General features: G+C 44.7%; 1 protein-coding gene across 18 annotated transcripts in view; it reads left to right on the forward strand.

Annotated features, from left to right (window-relative positions):
* Nucleotides 1–18,977, forward strand: part of RIMBP2 (RIMS binding protein 2) — a 485,649-nt gene that overhangs the window by 68,669 nt on the left and 398,003 nt on the right. The window contains exon 1 of one of the 18 annotated variants that reach the window (XM_075012516.1): nt 2,155–2,250. The exons of 16 other annotated variants lie outside the window; for them this stretch is intronic. The gene's annotated coding sequence lies outside the window, so the exon portion shown is untranslated. One more of the 18 variants, XM_075012517.1, reaches the window with a different exon arrangement.

Genomic DNA, 18,977 nt, shown 5'->3' on the forward strand with positions numbered 1-18,977 from the left:
TAACTTTACTGAACTCACACGGGCCTGATTTTCAGAGGGTAGATACTTGGCACTCTCTGAAAAACAGTCCTTTTTAAGATAGGCCCCCACAATCTGTGTGGGCTGGTTTAGGTGACCTCCTAAGGTCCCTTCCAGCCCAAGGATTCTATGAGTCTATGAAAATAAGGAACTATTGAAAATTGGGGCCTTAATCCCTCTGGGGGAGACATTCAGGTGCTATGTATCTACAACAGGGTATTTTCAAAAGCGCTTAGCAACCAGAAGCTCCTACTGTGACACTGTACCAGAATTTCTAGTCAATTCAAAACGGAGAAAAGGAAATCCATTTTGCACACATCTGTGGAACTCATTGACACAGGAGACTGGTGAGATTAAGAATTTAGCAAGATTTAGAAGGATGTGATGCTTATGCAGATAGGAAAGAGATCCAAAATTATAATAGTTCATATTAACAAAAATGTTGGAAGAGATATTAAACCTTATGCTTCCAGATTTAAACCAATCTCTGGATCAAATCTCATGTGAGGAACATGCTATGCCATGTATTTCTCTACAGCATCTGGTAACAGAGATATTGTTGGAGACTGAATACTGGATCAGATCAACCTCAGTCCAATCCAGTGTGACAGATCCTATCAGAGAGCTGCGCACCCAGTATGGACACAGCAAAATGAGTTCTCTTGAAAATCTGCCCATTTATTCAGATTCCTAAATAGGAGCTGGGCATTTTGGAAAATGAGGGGCCCTTCTCAACATTCTGCCTCAGTTTGCTCACTAGTGAAACGGGGCAGTGGAAAGAATCATATCTGAAAATGGGCTGTAAAGGTTCACTGCCTCTTTCAGTTGCAGGCACATGGAATTTGTGGAAAAGGTGCATGCAGAAAAGGTATTTACTTGTTCCCACAGCAAAAGAATTAGGAGTCACCAAATGAAAGTAATGGGTAGCAGGGTTAAACCTAACAAAAGGAAGTGTGTCTTTACTCAGCGCATAGTACACAATGGCTATTAGCCAGGATAAGTAGGAATGGTGTCCCTAGATTCTGTTTGTCTGAGGCTGGAAATGGGTGTCAGGAGAGGGATCCCTTTGGTGATTGCCTGTTCTGTTCACTGCCTCTGGGGCATCAGGCATTGTCCTCTGTCAGAAGACAGGCCACCGGGCTAGATGGACCTTTGGTCGGACCTAGTGTGTTCATTCTTATGTTCTTATGAATTTTGGGGGAATAATACAAGATTAAACCGTGAAGCCTATTTCTGTAGCGGCTTTAGCAGGGAACGAGAAAATGATTCTACCCTGGGACTAGAATATTTCCTTGCCCTGCAAAAGCTTTGCCTGCCCATGCAGAAAATGCCACTTCACATACAAGGCAGGCCATTAACTTTAAATTCGCCATCTTACAGCTAAAAATTTAAAAGTATGTTATTGGAGATGAGCATTTCCCAAGCCCCCAGGTCATGTAAATCTAGGGTTACCATATAAAAAAGAGGCCACCCCTGAGAGCGAGTGTATCAGTGTCAGTATCTACCAGCTGAGGGTGTGTTTGTGTGTTATAGTGCATACAGTAGATTGATACAACGTGGCTCGGTAGATACTGATTCGCTCTCCCTCAAGGATGTCCTCTTTTTCGAAAGGTCAGATTGGTGTCCCTATGCAAATCAGCAGGAGTCTGGGGTTTTCTTTTATTGCTCCCTGTGCAGGCGGCTGTTTTAAACCTTCTCCCCTGCGGGGCTCGTCCACTCTCTCCCCAGGGGCTGGACAGCTCCTGGCTGCATTGCACGGTAGGAGGCTGGAGTTTTGCTTGCGCGCAGGTTGGGCTGCAGGGCAGAGGCTTGGATACCTCCCTGCAGCCCAGGGCCTTCCCGGGGCGGCTGCTCACGCTCACCCCCCACGAGGCGAGGGCTGTCCTGGGAGGCAAGTCGCCGTCCCTGCCCGCCCAGCCGCCCTGCTGCGCAGCCAGGCCGAGAGCTCGCTGCCTGCCGGGCTCGGCGCCGGAGCTCAGCAGCGCGCAGCCGGCAAATCGCGGAAAGCCATCTTGGTGCGCGGCGTGCGGGCCCCGCCCCGCCGTCTCATAGGCTCCGGCGGCGGCTGCACGGCCGCCCATGCTGCGCTCGCTCGTCCGCCGGCCTGCCCGCAGCCCGCTGGCGGAGCCCGTCTAGCGGCGCCTGGCCCCTGCCGGCTGTGCCCCGGCCCCGGCCCCGGCCCCGTGGACTGCGGCTCCCCGCGCCTGCCGGTCGGAAGCGTTCGATGGCCAGGTGGGCTCGGGCCCCCCATAGCGCGTCCTCGTTATAACGCCGCCAAGGTGTGTGTGGGGGGGGGTCGCCCCCTGCTGCAGTGGGGACTCGGGCAAACTTTGTGCGGGGATGGGCCCGGCCCGGCGGGGAGATGGGGGCAGCAGCGGGATTACAGCGCTTCCCGCCGCTCTTTAATCCGGGCTCGTTTCCCCAGCCCGGGGGTGCTGGAGGACCAGCGCGGGGCGGGCGCAGGTGACACGGGGCCCTGCTGCTGCTTCCCGCGGGGCAAAGTAGGAGGCAGCCGGGGTGCCGGGTTGGATCCCCCTCCCCCCACCGCGAGCTCCTAGCAGGCGGCCCCCGAGCCCGGGGCTTAGCAGCCGCCCGCTCCAATGGCAGAGCCGAGTCCTCGGTGCGGAGAGGTTCCCACTGAGATGATCCAAGCGGGAAGGACGCACCGAGCTGGGGTTGAAATGTCGTTTGCAAGCCTCGTGCTCCCACCTGTTTCCAAAGGGAGGGAAGGGGAGATGTGGTGGTTATAGCAGAGGTCTGTGTATGGATTCCTGCCTGTGTGGCTGGTACTGTGTACATGGATGCATCATACAAGTGAAATTGTACACCACCTTCCAGGTGTGGACATTGATAAGTCAGCTAGCATGCAAATAGGTATGACTTGGGAATTATATAAGGGACACTGCCATTTTTCTGTGAATGACCTCTATTTCAAGCTGTGGTTCTATTTCACTGTCTCATCTAGTGTAGGGCAAAAAGGCTGTTCCTTTCTGAAAGTGATTTATTCATCATCATTAATAGTGTTTTAATTGTGGTAGATTTAAGTGTGCTCCAAGTTTTAAAGCAGCTGCTTTTGGTACCCATTAATGGTCATTATTGTCCAATGCGGAAGACTGTGCAGAGAAATGTATATTGTCCTACAGAATAATTTATCAGTGTAGATAAATGACAGGGACAGGTCCCTATAGTGTCTTGAAATATTTTGATACACTGCATAAAAATGCAGCTGTTCAGGTTAATGTTTTAATAACTGCACCAAGTGGATACAGAGGAGGAAGGAAATGAAGGCCATCACCATCAAAATATAAATGAGTAACTCAGAACAAGGTAAGAGCCATGTTAAGAAAACATGAAACATTGATGCATAGGTAAAGACAGAATGAAAATGAAAGGGAAGTGCTTAAAATTAATGAGAAAAAATAAATGTGGATGTGAAGGGTATGCTGTGACAAATAAGCCATTCTGTAGCACCTTAAAGACTGACAGATGTATTTATTAGGAAATGAGCTTTTGTGGGTAAGCCTTACCCAAGAAAACTCATTGCCTAAGAAATAAATTTGTTAGTCTTTAAGGTGCAATGGGACAGCTTGTTATTTGTGAAGCTTCGGACAGGCACTGCTACTCTTCTGAATCTGTAGGCTGTGAGAGTCGCTGTAGTTGCTTTGTGTTTGAGTTTCAGTGACTGGAAGATATTAGAGTGAGTCTTTTTGGTATACAATTCAGAGAGGAAAGTAACAGAGAGGAAGCCGTGCTAGTCTATACACTATCAAAACAAAAAGCAGTCAAGTAGCACTTTAAAGACTAGCAAAATAGTTTATTAGGTGAGCTTTCGTGGGACAGACCCACTTCTTCAGACCATAGCCAGACCAGACCAGACTCAATATTTAAGGCACAGAGAACCAAAAACAGTAAGCAAGGAGGACAAATCAGAAAAAGATAATCAAGGTGAGCAAATCAGAGAGTGGAGGGGTGGGGGGGAAGGTCAAGAATTAGACTGAGGTCAAGTATGCAGACGAGCCCCTATAGTGACAGGAGAGGAGTTTGAAGTAATCTGTCAGCTGTTTTTTTCCCCCTATTTAAAGACATTCAGGAATTATACATTTGGAGAGTTTTGGGGTTTGATGGTGAATTATTGCTGTCTATTCTTGTCAATGAAGAGATCCAACTACCCTGAACAATGTATCTGACCTGGCATGATATTAACAGAAAAAACTAACCAACCCTCCATCAAGCAGAACCAGTGAAGTGGCTCTACAGTCTTCAGACTAGTGAGCACCCTTGCTTGCTGGACAACGGAATGGTTTTAGGTTGCCTTGCTTAGGACTTAGCATATTGTGTGGTGGGAAAGGCTATGTACACAAGTTAACTGCACACCACTCAGTGGTATACAACTATGTACATGGACTGTCTAAACTTGGTTGATGCCTCTGTTTTTTAAAGACTGATGTACGGCAAAGATAACTGTTAGGGTGGCATGGGATCTGTAAAAACCTGAGAAGATGAGCCATAACAGTGTGGGTCAGTAGAGGATCCAGAATTTTAACCCTGATGTGAAAAGAGCAGCTGATATTTGATACTTTGATTAACTGATAGCCAGAGAGAATTACCTGTGCAGCATAGATACGTATACCTTTATGTGCTATCACCTATCAAATGAGGTCAACCATATATAGCAACACTAAACATATGCATATATACGTGTTTCATATGTATAGAAAATACATCTTTGTGTTTGTAGATCAGATACTCAGTATGTTGTATAATACATGTATGTACATAATGTAGAGACACTAAGGTGTCAATTTATATGTATACATAAATAAATACACTGATATGTACTCATACAAAAATATACTATAAATACAAAGTGGATTTACATTCTCGCAAATGCCTATTATTGGAGGGGATAGCACGTCTGAATTAGGTTTGTCAAAGACAGGGTCTCGTTATGTCATAAGTCTTGGTTTGATCTGGTATGGTAATTATTTTTGTATTTTAATGAGCATGGATTATATTATGCCACTACACAATTATTCTTCTATCCCAATGATTTAATGAGTGCTTATCACCACATTACCTGGTTGCCATTAGAAAATTAAATAATTAAAACCACACACTTAACTTTCCCCAAAGCAAGTAGCAAATTGCTCATGCACTAAGCTGTCCTACCTACCCCATAAATTAATTTACAAAAACAATGTGCTTTGGTAGCCAAGTCAGTCAGGTTTTTTTTTTTCCCCCACAATGGGACTATACGGGAATAGAGTTGGGCGGTGAATTCATACTGGAGCCAACCAAGGGTTCTGAGATCCAACAAGCTTTGTCAGATTTATTGATGTGGGTGCTGGATGGGATTTTTTTCTGTTTTGTTTACATTTTAGTATTTAGAAGAATGTTGCCTAGAGCCAGGTTTTGCACAAATGCTTCTGCATTTTTATGTCCCCTTTGCCTTTTTGATTAGCAGTAGCTTCCGTCCAAAGAGTTGCCTGATAGGGATGGCATTTTGATGGCAAACTCTTCTTTTCTAGCACTGTTTGCAGTTTCCCTTGGGCTGTATTGAGGTGGCTCTAAGAATCTGTTGGGAGAGCATAGTACAGCTGATGCTCCTGTTTTTTAAGATGCTTGACATTGCTATCTGACTGGTTATTAATTGTACCAAATGTCTGTATGATAGAGACCATCATTCGCATGAACAAAACTGATTTGTTTATACTTCTACATTGCATTTTTTAAAATAATAACTATGTATATGCCCAAAGCACAAACAGAAAATTGGGACACATCCTCAGTGCTGAAAAAGGGTGCCACTGGCAATCACTGCACCATGCAACCAGCATTTATTCACCTGTGAAAACCTAGGGCTTGGTCTGTTTGGCTCATTGGTGTAGAGGAAGACTCGGGAGACACTATAATTTCACTGATAAAAGAGTTAAGTATCCCAAGAGGCAGCTGACAGCTATTTGAAGTTTGAATGCGATCAATGTGAAGAACCCCCAGGTTCCATTTCTCTTTAACTATAAAAATCCTTTATTAAATATGGTGCTGAAGGTATCAGTTTGGGTACTTGCTGTGAAGTGCAGTTCTGAAGACTTTTTTTTAAGGAAACAAGAAAGAACAAGTTGCTTAGTTAAAGATAGACTAACTGCTGGAAGGTGAAAAGCGTCTGTAACTCTGAGCTGAGAGGGAAAGATGGGCCTGTGGCTGCAGCACTGGAATAGAAATCAGGAAATCTGTGTTCAATTCCTAGCTCTCTACAGACAAAGTGTATGGCTCAGGGCAAGTCAGATAATTTCTCTGACTACTTCCCCGCATGTAAAATGAGATTGATACAGGTTGAACCTCTCTAATCTGGAACTTTGTAATTTGGCATGATTTTAGTTAGCTGGACGACCAGTTACCATGGATGCGGCCAATTTTCCTGTGGCCTCATAAAGTTTTACAGCCACCAGTCCTTTGTCCGAGTGTTCAGTGCTGTTATTAGGTCTAATTTACCTCAATAAGCAGTGAAAGTGTTAGTCATGATAGTGTTAGTAATATAGACCTCCCATAGTCTGGTAAATTCTCCTCTGGCCCTGGTTAGTCCCTGAGGGTGTCTGACGAGAGGTTTAACCCATAGTACTTCCTTTTGTCTTGCACTCTGTCTATCTAGACAGTAAACTCTTCTGAGCAGGGACTTGCTTCTCATATGTTTGAATAATATATCTTTTGCAGGGAACTCAATTTCTGTTTGAGACTTTTAGAAGCTACTTAATAAACTGAGGATTTAGCAATGCCCAGTTTCATTTAGTACTTGGCTTCAGTTTATTAATCCTTACATAAATATTTCTCTAAGTGCCAGAATCATATGAATTCATGTGAGCTTGTGGAATACCAGATGTAATTTGTTAAATTTCTCTTTCCCCCCCGCCCCCATTGTGAGTGCGCATAGGCAATGCAGTGTTTGTTTCTCTGATTATTGTGATGATGGAGATTTGGTAGGAAGTATTCACATTGCCAAACCCAGCATATAGGGAGAAGGGAATAAGAATCAGTTCTTTTAACTGCAAAAAGATTTCACCACCTCTGCAACATGTAGAAGCAGTATAAGAATGTGGAGTGCTTTTAAATGGGACCTTACTGTGGTAAGTGGTTGATGCTGATGATTGAGCAGCTGCCATGTACGTTTGTCTCTAAACATACCAAAGGAAGGGTCTTTGAGCATAATATTAGGGCACAATCTCTCCTTTCCTCTATTTTGATTCACCAAGGTAGACACTGTCTTCCTTTTGGCCTTTATGGTAAGGAGCTGATTGCAGATTTTTTGTAATCTCCTCTCTAGTGTTCAAATGAGGGTCTGACTCAGTAAGGTGTTGAGCATGATGGGATGATCCACACAGCATCTCTCCAAGGATCAGGGCCTGATTGATTTGTCGGAAGGTTTGTGGAACTTTGTAGACCGTGTGACAAGGCCACATTGAGAAGACCGCACTCAGGGCAGACAGTTCTCAAGGAGGGTTTCCAACCCTCCAGTATTGTCCATCCAGAAATTAAAGATTAATATTTTAATTAAAGATCAAGTGATTTGATGAAACCTCCAGGAATATGTCCAACTAAAACTGGCAATCTTATCCGCAAAGCTGGTGGTTTGTTTTGTGATTATATTCACCAAATCAGTGACAAAAGAATCTTTTTTTTTTTTTTCAGCACCTCATTCGTTAACCAGAAATAAAATTGTGTTCTTTAGGCATTCCAGCCCTTGTGTACCATTCAGGCAACCCAATATAATACAATGAGAGGTTACTGAAAACCCATTTAGCCCTATATGAGGTTCTTTTTAATCCCAGATGATCTCACACACACACACATCCCCTGGTCAATATGAGTCTCGGATCTTACCCAAATATCGTGCCATTAGCCAGTAGGAACTAACTAACGATTTAATAAGAAAAGAACATGATTAATAGATGATAAACATAAAAATAACTGCAAAGCCTTTGGGTCAGGTTTGTAGCAGTGATGAAATAGGTTACTGGCTTATAAAGTCTATCTAGAAATTCCAGGGTCCCAAGTTCAAGACGCAACTTAGTTGCAAATTCACAGTCTAGAAAATTAGTCAGGAAAGAGGCAAGACAGAGATGTCTCAGATACCTTTTTTTTTTATCCTCTGCCAGACAAAGCCCCTAGCCCCTGGACAATTACTGGCACAAGATGGAATCCAGGGTTGCATGAGCATATCATATGCCCCTCTACTAATGGTGGACTATGTGCAGGCTACAGGCTGCATGCGTCCAGTTGGGATTTCATGTGTGACCCATAAGACCTTTTTATATATTGTCCATGTGCAGGAATGCCAGATCCCACTGGTTTCTATCCCATAGGTTTTTTTCTTTTTGTTTTGTTTTTTAAAGTCCCATTCAAACAATAAGTTGGGATGCCTTTTTGGCTCCCTAAATATGGTACTGTCCTGCCAACTATGGGATGGATGGTCACCCCAGCCAATGTAAATTTTATCTGGGGGTATGACCCAGGAATACAGCATATATTTAAGAAGCATGTACTTAGCTAATATCCATAACTTCAGCTACAAAAATGGTACAGGCATATAAACAGAATAATCTTACTTAGTAAATCATAACTTTGTAATTGATACCTTGTGTCACATACCTTATATAAGATTTGTTGGCACTAGTGGTGGGACTAATGATACAAAAGGCCATCTTTCTTCTGCACAGGAAAGTTCAGGCATATTCTCCATTATTATTTTTTTTAATATAGCACATACCAGAAGCAAAAAGCATCACTAAGGCTACGTCTACACAGCACCCTAAACTCAAAATAAAATACACAATTTGCACTACACAAATTGCGTATCGTATGTTGATTTTCTCTCAAAATAGGCTATTTTGGCATTTGACGCTGTATAAATAGCACCATATGTCGAAATAATGCACTATTTCAAAGCATCCCTTACTTCTCCTGCAAGGAGGATTACAGGGATGCCTAAATAGCATGCCTGTTATTTTAAAGTGAAGGGCATGTTTCAAAGATGTGTAATAGCTATTTCGGGATGCTGAGGGATCCCGAAATAGCTCTGCTGTGTAGACATAGCCTGAGGGCTGGGAGCGAAATCAGTCCTACTATGGGATGGTTTAGTAGAATCCAGAGAGGAGAATAAAATTCATCCAAAAGTGGAGTATTTTCCCTTGGACCTCAGGCCCTGCTCACAGTTTGAATATGGCTTATCAGCATACAGTGGAAACCCGTCTTGGCTATGCTCCCCTTAGAAAATCATAGTGCTTTTTTTGTGGCCATGTTACAGAAATAATAACCTCTCTAGTTTGCCGTATTCCTGTAACATAAATAAGAGACAGAGCCTCTGTTGCTTTAAACCAGCTGAGACTGGGATTCATTAGATGGCCAAGTGCCCTTGATTCCCACTGAAAGCAAATGGAGATGAGGATAGTGAGTACCCAGGTGGATGAGTCCCATAGTTATCTATTGATTGTTGCAATGATGTTTGAAGCTATCCATCGCTTGCTGCATTTCCCTATTTCTGTGGCAATCGTAATTTTATCTAATTGCCAAAACCAAACACCACAATAAAATACCCAACCCCTCCTCTCCCGCAGAAGGAATCGTGCTGATTGTTCATAATGTTAAGAAGAATGTTTTGTCTCAAGCTTAGGAGCTTTTTTTGTCCTCTTGTCCCTTGTTTACTGCCTGCTAATTACATTTTGCAGGTGGCAGTTTGAAATCTTAGTGGGCCCTGTTATGTGACTGCTAATGCTCTGCAGATCTCTATTACATAACCCATAAGTAGTCTGGAAAAATGTGCTTGTGTCATACTTGGCATGACGTAAGGCTCCATCTGAAGCTGTATAGTTTGACTAGTTTTTATGTAAATGACTGTAGGAAGCTTGTGGATTTCTTTTTTTTTTTTTTTTTGGCAAAAAAATTGGTTCCTTCAGTTGTCGGGCCAATTGTCTTATTTCCCTGAAATGCTTTACAATCTGCAGCATCTGTCTTTTTTCTGCAGAGCATGTTTGTGTAGGGCTAGGGGTAAATTTACCTTAGTAACATGTATTTTCTGTCTTTAGATATGCTAATATCACAATCCAAGTGAAAATACGCATCAGGAACCCCCTCCCTCCTTTCTCAGTTATTTGTTAAATTCCTAATATCATTATTTGCTATAGTTTTACATTAACCTCTTTGATCTAAAGTATCCCCTGAAAACACATCCTAATTGGACTGTTTTATGCATAATGCAAAATGACAACATGACTCAAAAGAGAAGTTTAAAAAATTGCCAGGTAGTGATTATAAAATTTTAATGCATGGTGGGGTGTTATCTCACAGAATTTTCTTTTAAATCGTTTTTCTTGTAAATGATATACACTGTCAGACCCATGAAAGTAGTAATTCCTCCTTCCTTCTCTAAATCCAGCATTTTAGCCCTTGTCTTTATATGCATGCAATAATTGTTTTTGTTACTATTTATATTATGTATACACGACCTAAAAATGTACTAAGCCTTTCATAGATGCACACGTCATGTGCATGGGTTGGTGGATAGGTCACTTGAGTGAGTCTCAGGAGACTTGGCTCCTATTCTTGGAACTGCTGCAGACTTGCTTTATGACCTTTTGCAAGTCGCATCATACCTCTGTGTCAGTCTCCTCATCTGCAAAATGGGCTTCATGATGCTTGTCTTTTTCACAAAGCATTTGTAAACCTTTGGGATAAAAGCTTTAATACAGGAAGAAGAGGATGAAATTCTATGGTCTGTGTTGGCGATGAGGGAAGTCTAGCTCGTCAGTGTGGTTCCTCTGTCCTTAAAATGTATTAATTTATTAAGCTATATAAGAATTAATTATTTTTTGGATTAGGCAACATTCTTCTATGGAAGCAGGAGAATGGAAAAAAAATGAGGATTTTTTTAAAAATAATTTAAAGACTAAAGACTCCTTCAGATCATACTTCAAACTTGCACTGGTCCTGTCCACGTGATCAGCGCTTATGCTCCAACCCTGTATGCCACACCAGAAGTAGAAGACAAGTTCTGTAACGTGCTTATTGCTGCCACAGTGCAAATACCTGCTCGCGAACAACTGTACATGTTGGGTGACTTCAATGCGAGAGTTGGAGCCGATCGTGACTCATGGCCTTCCTGTTTAGGCCACTTCGGTGTGGGAAATATAAATGAAAATGGACAGTGTCTTCTCGAACTATGCACGTACCACAGTCTGTGCATCACAAACACATTTTTCCAAACCAAGCCACAGCACAGAGTATCATGGAGACACCCACACTCGAAACACTGGCATCAACTAGACGTGCTCATCGCTAGACGTGATAACCTAAAAAACGTCCTTCTAACACGCAGCTATCATAGTGCTGACTGCGATACAGATCACTCGCTAGTTTGCTCCAAACTCAAGGTGAGACACAAGAAGCTGTACCACTCTAAACCAACTGGAAGGCCCCACATTGATGCCAGAAAGACAGCAAACTCAGAGAGAGCTGAAAAGTTCAGAGAGACCCTTGAGGAGAATCTGCGCAGCAGCCCTGGTGGTGCCGATGTGACATCCAGATGGCAGCAGCTGAGGGATACAATTTACAACATGGCCTTGTCGGCGTTTCAGAGAGCTAGAAACACAAATGACTGGTTTGAAGCTAACTCCGATGAGATGATTCCAGCCATCGAAAAGAAGCGTGCTGCACTCCTGGAGTACAAACACTCACCAAGCCAGAGTACCCTGCAAGCACTCGGAGCAGCCAGAAAAACAGTACAGCAGACAGCCAGGCGCTGTGCCGACAACTACTGGCTCAAGCTATGCAGCAGCATCCAGACCAGTGCTGACTCTGGTAATCTCAGGGGAATGTATGAGGGCATCGAGAAGGCATTAGGACCCACCCAGAACAAGATGGCACCTCTGAAATCCAAATCTGGTGAAGTCATCGCTGTCAAAGCCAAACAGATGGAGCGCTGGGTCGAGCACCACTCCGAGCTGTACTCATGCGAGAACATTGTGGTTGATACAGCCCTCAATGCCGTTGAACTCCTACCAGTAATGGACGAACTGGATCAGGAACCAACTGTGGATGAACTGAAGAAAGCCATCGACAGCATTGTGGTAGGAAAGGCCCCAGGCCAGGATGGTATACCACCAGATGTAATCAACTGTGCCACAGACACCCTCCTGGAACCCTTACATGAGCTACTGTGCCTGTGCTGGAGAGAGGGAGAGGTTCCACAGGATATGCGCGACGCTAACATTGTAACCTCGTATAAGAACAAAGGAGACAGAAGTGACTGCAACAATTACCATGGAATCTCCGTCCTACGCATCACTGGTAAACTGTTCACCCGCGTCATCCTCAGCAGACTCCAAAAGATTGCTGAGCGGGTGTATCCCGAATCACAGTGCGGATTCCGCTCAGAGACCTCTGCCGTCGACATGGTCTTCTCTCTGAGGCAGCTGCAGGAAAAATGCAGGGAGCAGAGGAAGCCACTCTATATTGCCTTCATCGACCTGACCAAGGCCTTCGACTTGGTCAGCAGGGATGGACTGTTCAAACTGCTCCACAAGATAGGATGTCCACCACGGTTACTCACGATGATCCAGTCTTTCCACGAAGACATGAGAGGAACCGTCCAATATGACGGCACATTATCTGATGTTTTCAGCATCAGGAGCGGTGTCAAACAAGCAGGCATCTTTGCTCCGACATTCTTCGGGATCTTCTTCGAACTCCTCCTGAAGCACACCTTTGGATCCTCAACAAAGGGCATCTTTTTGCACACAGGATCTGATGGGAAACTGTTTAATCTTACAAGGCTGAAAGCTAAGTCTAAGGTGCGGGAAGTCCTCATCAGAGATATGCTGTTCGCAGGTGATGCTGCTGTCGTGTCACAAACACAAGACCAGCTTCAGAAACTGCTGGATCAGTTCTCCAAAGCATGCAAGGACTTCGGGCTTTCTATCAGCCTAAAGAAGACAAACGCACTTGGTCAGGACATTGCTGAACCTCCATCAATCAGCATTGACAACTATACGTTAGAGGTTGTCCACGAGTTCGTTTACCTCGGGTCCACCATCGCTGACATCCTGCCTTTGGAGACTGAGCTAAGTAGGAGGATTGGAAAAGCAGCCACAACTCTGTCCAGACTCAGCAAGAGAGTGTGGAATAACGTCAAGTTGTACACCCACACCAAAATGCAAGTCTACAGAGCCTGCATCCTCAGCACCCTCCTTTACAGCAGTGAGTCTTGGACCCTGTACACCCACCAGGAAAAGAGGCTGAACGTCTTCCACTTGCACTGCGTCAGGCACATCCTTGGAATATCGTGGAAGGACAGAGTGTCCAACACGGCCGTTCTTGAGCAAGCTGTAATCCCAACCATGCACACCCTCCTCAGGCAGCAGCGGCTCCCCTGGCTTGGCCATGTCCACAGGATGAATGATGGAAGGATCCCAAAAGACATCCTGTATGGCGAGCTAGCCTCTAGCAAAAGACCCCCCGGATGCCCTCAGTTGCGTTACAAAGATGTTTGCAAGAGGGACCTCGGAGAGGTAGACATCGAGCCAGTCAGCTGGGAGGAGCTGGCAGATGATCGCAGCAGATGGAGGCAGGAACTACACAAGGGCCTTCAGAAGAGTGAGATGAGGATCAGACAGCTAGCAAAGGAGAAGGGAGCCCACAGAAAGCACAACAAGGACCTGCCACACACCCTTTACATATGCAACAGATGCAGCAAGGACTGTCACTCTCGTGTGGGCCTTCACAGTCACAGTCGACGCTGCAAATGATGATCCCAAATGGAACTATGAAGGGCGCGATCCGTAGTCTACATAGACTGAAGTATGCCTACTACTGATTTAAAGATTGGTTCTTGCCTCTACGCCTGCAGCATCATTTCCACACCCTGGACTTCTAGTTTCTTTTAAATCTATCGGAGAGGTAGCCAAGTTAGTCTGTATCTTCGAGAACAACAACAAGGCCTGTGGCACCTTATGGAGTAACAGATATTTTGCAGCATAAGCTTTTGTGGGCAAAGACCCACTTCATTTTATTGTTACTATTATTTGTCACTATAGGTACAAGCCTTCTCACTCTGTGCCTGTCAATTTATACTGTGGGGAGGGGATAGTTGTCTGTGTTCTAATGGTGGGTGTTTGTCTGTTTCTATGTAATCCAGATAATGTAAATAATTGCAGATTTATTAGCCCAAAGTTCCTGGTGATTTCATTTCATTGACTACACAGAGGTTACTCCAAGGATGAAGCTGCTCGTCGTATACGTATACTGTAAAGTAAATAAAGCTTAGCCACCTGTGTGAAGTTCTTTGTGATCTGTGGGTGAAGATCATCTCCGTGATATGTTTGGCTACTCTACATCCTCTTCAGCGTCAATTAGGCATGCATTCTTGAGAATGTAAGCTCTCTGAGGTTTAACTTTTTATTTTATTTTCATTTTATTGAATAACTGAAAAATGGAAAAAAGCGTGGTAGTTTATGTGAATGAGAGCTCTGTAAGGTTATTCTGAGAGGTAATCATTTTATGCATTAACGAGTTCCTGTTAATGAGCCTATTGGACTAAATATGTCATGCTAAATAACTAAGAATTTGTATTGGGGTCCCCTAAGCACCATCCAGTCAGGGATCCAGTCCCTAATAGACTAATGGGACAAGACAAATATAGTGTAAAAGTTGCCCTGGAGAACTTGCAGACTGGGCTTAGGTCAAGATGCCACAGGTGGCTGAAACTGATGTGGGTAGAGGGACAGAGTTGCGAGATGACCCAGCAAAACTCAGCACTCCTGCCTTTCCCCTTCTCTAAGGACCTGGCCTGCTTATTTCATTCCTCCTGCCTTCATCACTCAGTCTCCCCTACCCTGACTGGCTCATTTTCACTGGGCTGAGAGGGTCCCTTTTCAACCAGGTGTTTGCTTTAAAACCGGACACCTGGCAACCCTATATAATGTGGTAATTGCAGTGGCAGCTGTGCTCCAAAGTTGCTTTTTCCTTAACATTTCTCAACGTGGCAGAGTTTTGGAAGCCAGATGGCAGAAGACAGTGTCTGAGAACGTCCTTCCTGAAGGATTCTGTCAGGAGTCAGGGGGAAAGAACAAGCATGGAACATGAGAACTTCTGTAGGCTGTGGTCCCACACTAAATGCCTAGGTCTGTGTTGGCACTATACAGAAAAGTAAAAAAAAAAAGAAATTCTGAACTGATGCAGACTGTTATAGCTCTGACAACAGTGGAGCTGTGACACTACAACCCACTGGGGCTCTGCAGTTAAGAGTGATGGTAGGGCTATTTTAAGGTTATCAGCTTTCCTTAGCCATCCTTTCAGAAAGAGAGGTGTGTTTGTAAGAGTTTATACTGCCCTGTGGAAGGGTATGAGGCTGAGTAAAGAGACTTCTATTGGAAAGTCTTGTTGCAGGGAAGGTTGTGTGCATGTATTGATGGGGGTTGAAAGAAGATGAGTTTTGCCCACTTTAACTTTCTTCGTAAGGTTGCGCATTACAAATCAACTTCTTGTTTTATAATTTTTGATCTTTTTTTGTGAGAGAGAGAGAATGCACTTAATGTTGGTAAGTGCAGTCAAAAGTATGTGAATTCCAAAAGCTGGCCACACTATCTACTACTACTTTTTTTTAAAAAAAACATCTATGACAGTTAATTCTCGAGCTGGTTGATATAAGGATTGTAAATTAATAATTCCTGTCCGGCTTGTTACAATCGGAAATTTTCCTCAGAGATTTTTATCGGAAAAGAGGCCGGGGGCAGGGAGCATAGAGGAAAGCTGTATGTGGTGCTAAGAGCTAAAAAAGAAGCAGCTAGGGAAAGATCTTACTGCAAAACACACAGGAGTCAAAATTATGTTTATTCTGAATTTTCATGTAAAGTCTCTTTGCGGAGGTGGGTGAAAACTTCCTCCAGAAGGACCTTTGGAATGACGACTTATAATGTTAAATAAAATGACAAATAAAGGGATGGAATATGGACAGAGTGCCCAGCCCTTGTGTATCCAGGTCACATTCTACTAGAGCACGCCATGTAGGCAGGCATCTGCTGGATTAGTAAGTAGAGGTGAAAGAGAAAAAATATCCCTCATTCAGACCCTCTGAGTTATAGCTGGTTCAACACTTGGATCCTAACTTTTAACCTTGGATTTCCCTCTAGAAAAGAAGGGTGAAAGTTTTCAGCCAGGCCTCTGGCTTCCTTGAAATACCTCTTGGAGGGCGGTCTCTGTCGCATACAGCCTGTAAATTGAGTTGCTACTGGGAGTGACCTGGGAGCTGAGTAACTCTTCCTGTCCTTTGTGTATGTCCCTGACTTGATAATGACTTGTTTGCATATATCCATTGCCATCCAGCCTACATTCTATACTCCTGGCACATAAATGCTGAAATCCCGTTAAACACTGGGCTTTTTACAAGTAAAACTGAATAAACAGTATTCAGCTGAGGGGTACTTTGGCTGATGGCTGCCTTCCGAGATCTGTTTCATTGCCCGTTTTGTGAAGGTATTAAGCTTTTGGTTTCTACAGTGCATTTTAACAAGAGAATAAAACCTCCATTTGAAAGGAGTTCTACATCAAATTGGCAAAACGTATCTTAGTAAAAATGAGTGTTTTTAATTTGGTTTGTATGAATGGAAATTATGATTGTTGGGCTAGGGTTTTGTCATATCTACACACCTGTTTAAATGTCATTTAAGGTCCTCTTGGAGTGTAACAGACTTAGGTTATGTCTCTGTGGCAGACAGACACCTGTGGCTGGTCTACGTCAGCTGACTCAGGCTCATGAGACTTGGGCAAAGGGGCTTTTTTAATTGCGCCCACCTCCGCAAAGAGACTTTACATGAAAATTCAGAATAAACATAATTTTGACTCCTGTGTGTTTTTTGCAGTAAGATCTTTCCCTAGCTGCTGCTTTTTAGCTCTTATCACCACATACAGCTTTCTCTATGCTCCCTGCCCCCGGCCTCTTTTCCGATAAAAATTTTGGCTTGGGCTGGAGCCTTTGTCTGGGACCCTGGAAGTGGGAAAGGAACAAGAGAGTGAGATCCAGTGGAAATCTGAATGTTTGCACTGCAGTTAAACAGCCCCTTTGCCCGAGCTGCATGGGGCTGACTTAGCTGACCTCGGCCAGCTGCAGGCCTTTAACTGCAAGGTAAACATTCCTGTGTAGGTTCTGTGAAGAACCTAGTTATGCTCTGTAACAAGGTCACCAACCAGTACATTAAGATCTACTGGTAGATCCTGGAGTCTCTGACAGGTGAGGACTGACTGACTTGGCTGGGAAGCTGTCAAATACTGTCACTTCATAGCTACCCCTCCTACCCCTACACTGCTGTCCTGCTTCTCCCCTCTGTTTTGGAGCTAGCCCCATCCCCCTTCCCTCCTCCCGGAGTCTCTGACTTGCTGTGCAGGGTAGGGGGTGCAGAGAAGTGGGGTGCTGATGTCAGGTTGCCCCCTTCCTCTTCCCCATTCTCCATCTCCACAGGGCAGGAGGGACACAACAGGGCTTGGAATGGAGGATGCATGCTGGCGGCTGCTCCTACATCTGAACTTGCTCAGCACACTTAAAGGGTCAACTCGCACACTGTGTCTGTCGCCGCCCTGCCCAGCACAAGCTTGTGTTGTTGCATTTTTGCTTCTTTCAGCATATGTTCTTTTTGGTTTTTGCAGGTCTCTGCATTTCACAATTTTTATTTCTCTCAAGCTTAAATTTAATCCTCTGAGCTGGGAGTTCTGAAATGCCTCGTCTGTCAAGGCTGGAGTAAATTAGTGCTAGGTCATTTTTTTTAGAAATATGTACAGTGTTTAGGTTTTTGGTTCTACTGTTGGTGCACTCCCCCTGGTTCTGGTGCATGTCACATTAGAGGCAATGAATTTTGTTTTCTGCCCATGGGTGGAACAATGGCCAGGAGTTTCCTTGAACTGGCCTTGATCTCCTGGAGGCTTCTGCAGCCAAGTCAGGAGACCAGCCACTAACAGTTCAGCAGTAAAGCAGGGCTAAGGCGGACTCCCCACTGCCCCTGGAAGTGACTGGCACATCCCTGGAGCCCCTTGGGAGGCATGTCTCCTCACTCTGCCCTTGCCTTGCAGGCACCATCCCTGTAGCTCCCATTGGCTGGGAATAGGGAACTGCATGCAATGGGAGCTGTGGGGGCAGTGCACAAAGCCACCTGCCCCTCCCCCTGGGGTCGCTGCTGGACATGCTTTTCGTTTCAGGATTGGTGCAGAGCCAGGGCAGGGATGAGCCTGCCTTAGCACCACTGTGCTACCACCTGCGAGTCACCAGAGGTAAGTAGTGCCTAGCTGGTGCCTGCATCCTCAGCCTCTGCCCCAACCCTGAGCTCCAACCTGCACCCCAACTCCCTGTCCCACTTTGAGCCCCTCCTGCACCCAATCTCCACCCCACAATCTGCACCCAGAGCCCTGTCCTGCACCCCAGCCTCCTGGCCCAGACTCAGCCTGGAGCCCCTCCCACACTGAACTTCTCAGCCTCAGACCAGAGCCTGCGCCATCCTGTATGTCAGTCCCCAGCCTGGTGAAAGTGAGTGAGGATGGGGGTTGGAGTGGGGCAGGGAAGGAGGCAGGGCAAGGGTGTTTGGATTTGAGAGAGATCTTGGATTGAATTTAAGTTCAGTTGTGCTTAAAAAGGTTAGAGGCCACCGCTCTACAATGTAAGGCATGGTCAGGTTTAGGGCAGCTGCCATATGCATTATTCATGGCTATATAGTCAGACTTGGTAAAAAAATACTTTGTCCTACTAGAAGCCATGCAGCATACCCAGCAGATGGAAGGTGTAATTCCCAGCTTGGTAGATGGACACAAGCTATTTCTAACAGTGTACTTTGAATAGCAGTGTGGCCCCACTAGCATGGTCATCGGCTCAGGCTTGCAGTCCAAACACAATCCCATCCTAGATACATAGCTAACTAGCTAGCCCAAGCAGC

The sequence above is a fragment of the Carettochelys insculpta genome, chromosome 18, assembly GCF_033958435.1.
Source record: "Carettochelys insculpta isolate YL-2023 chromosome 18, ASM3395843v1, whole genome shotgun sequence".
Lineage (NCBI taxonomy): Eukaryota > Metazoa > Chordata > Testudines > Carettochelyidae > Carettochelys > Carettochelys insculpta.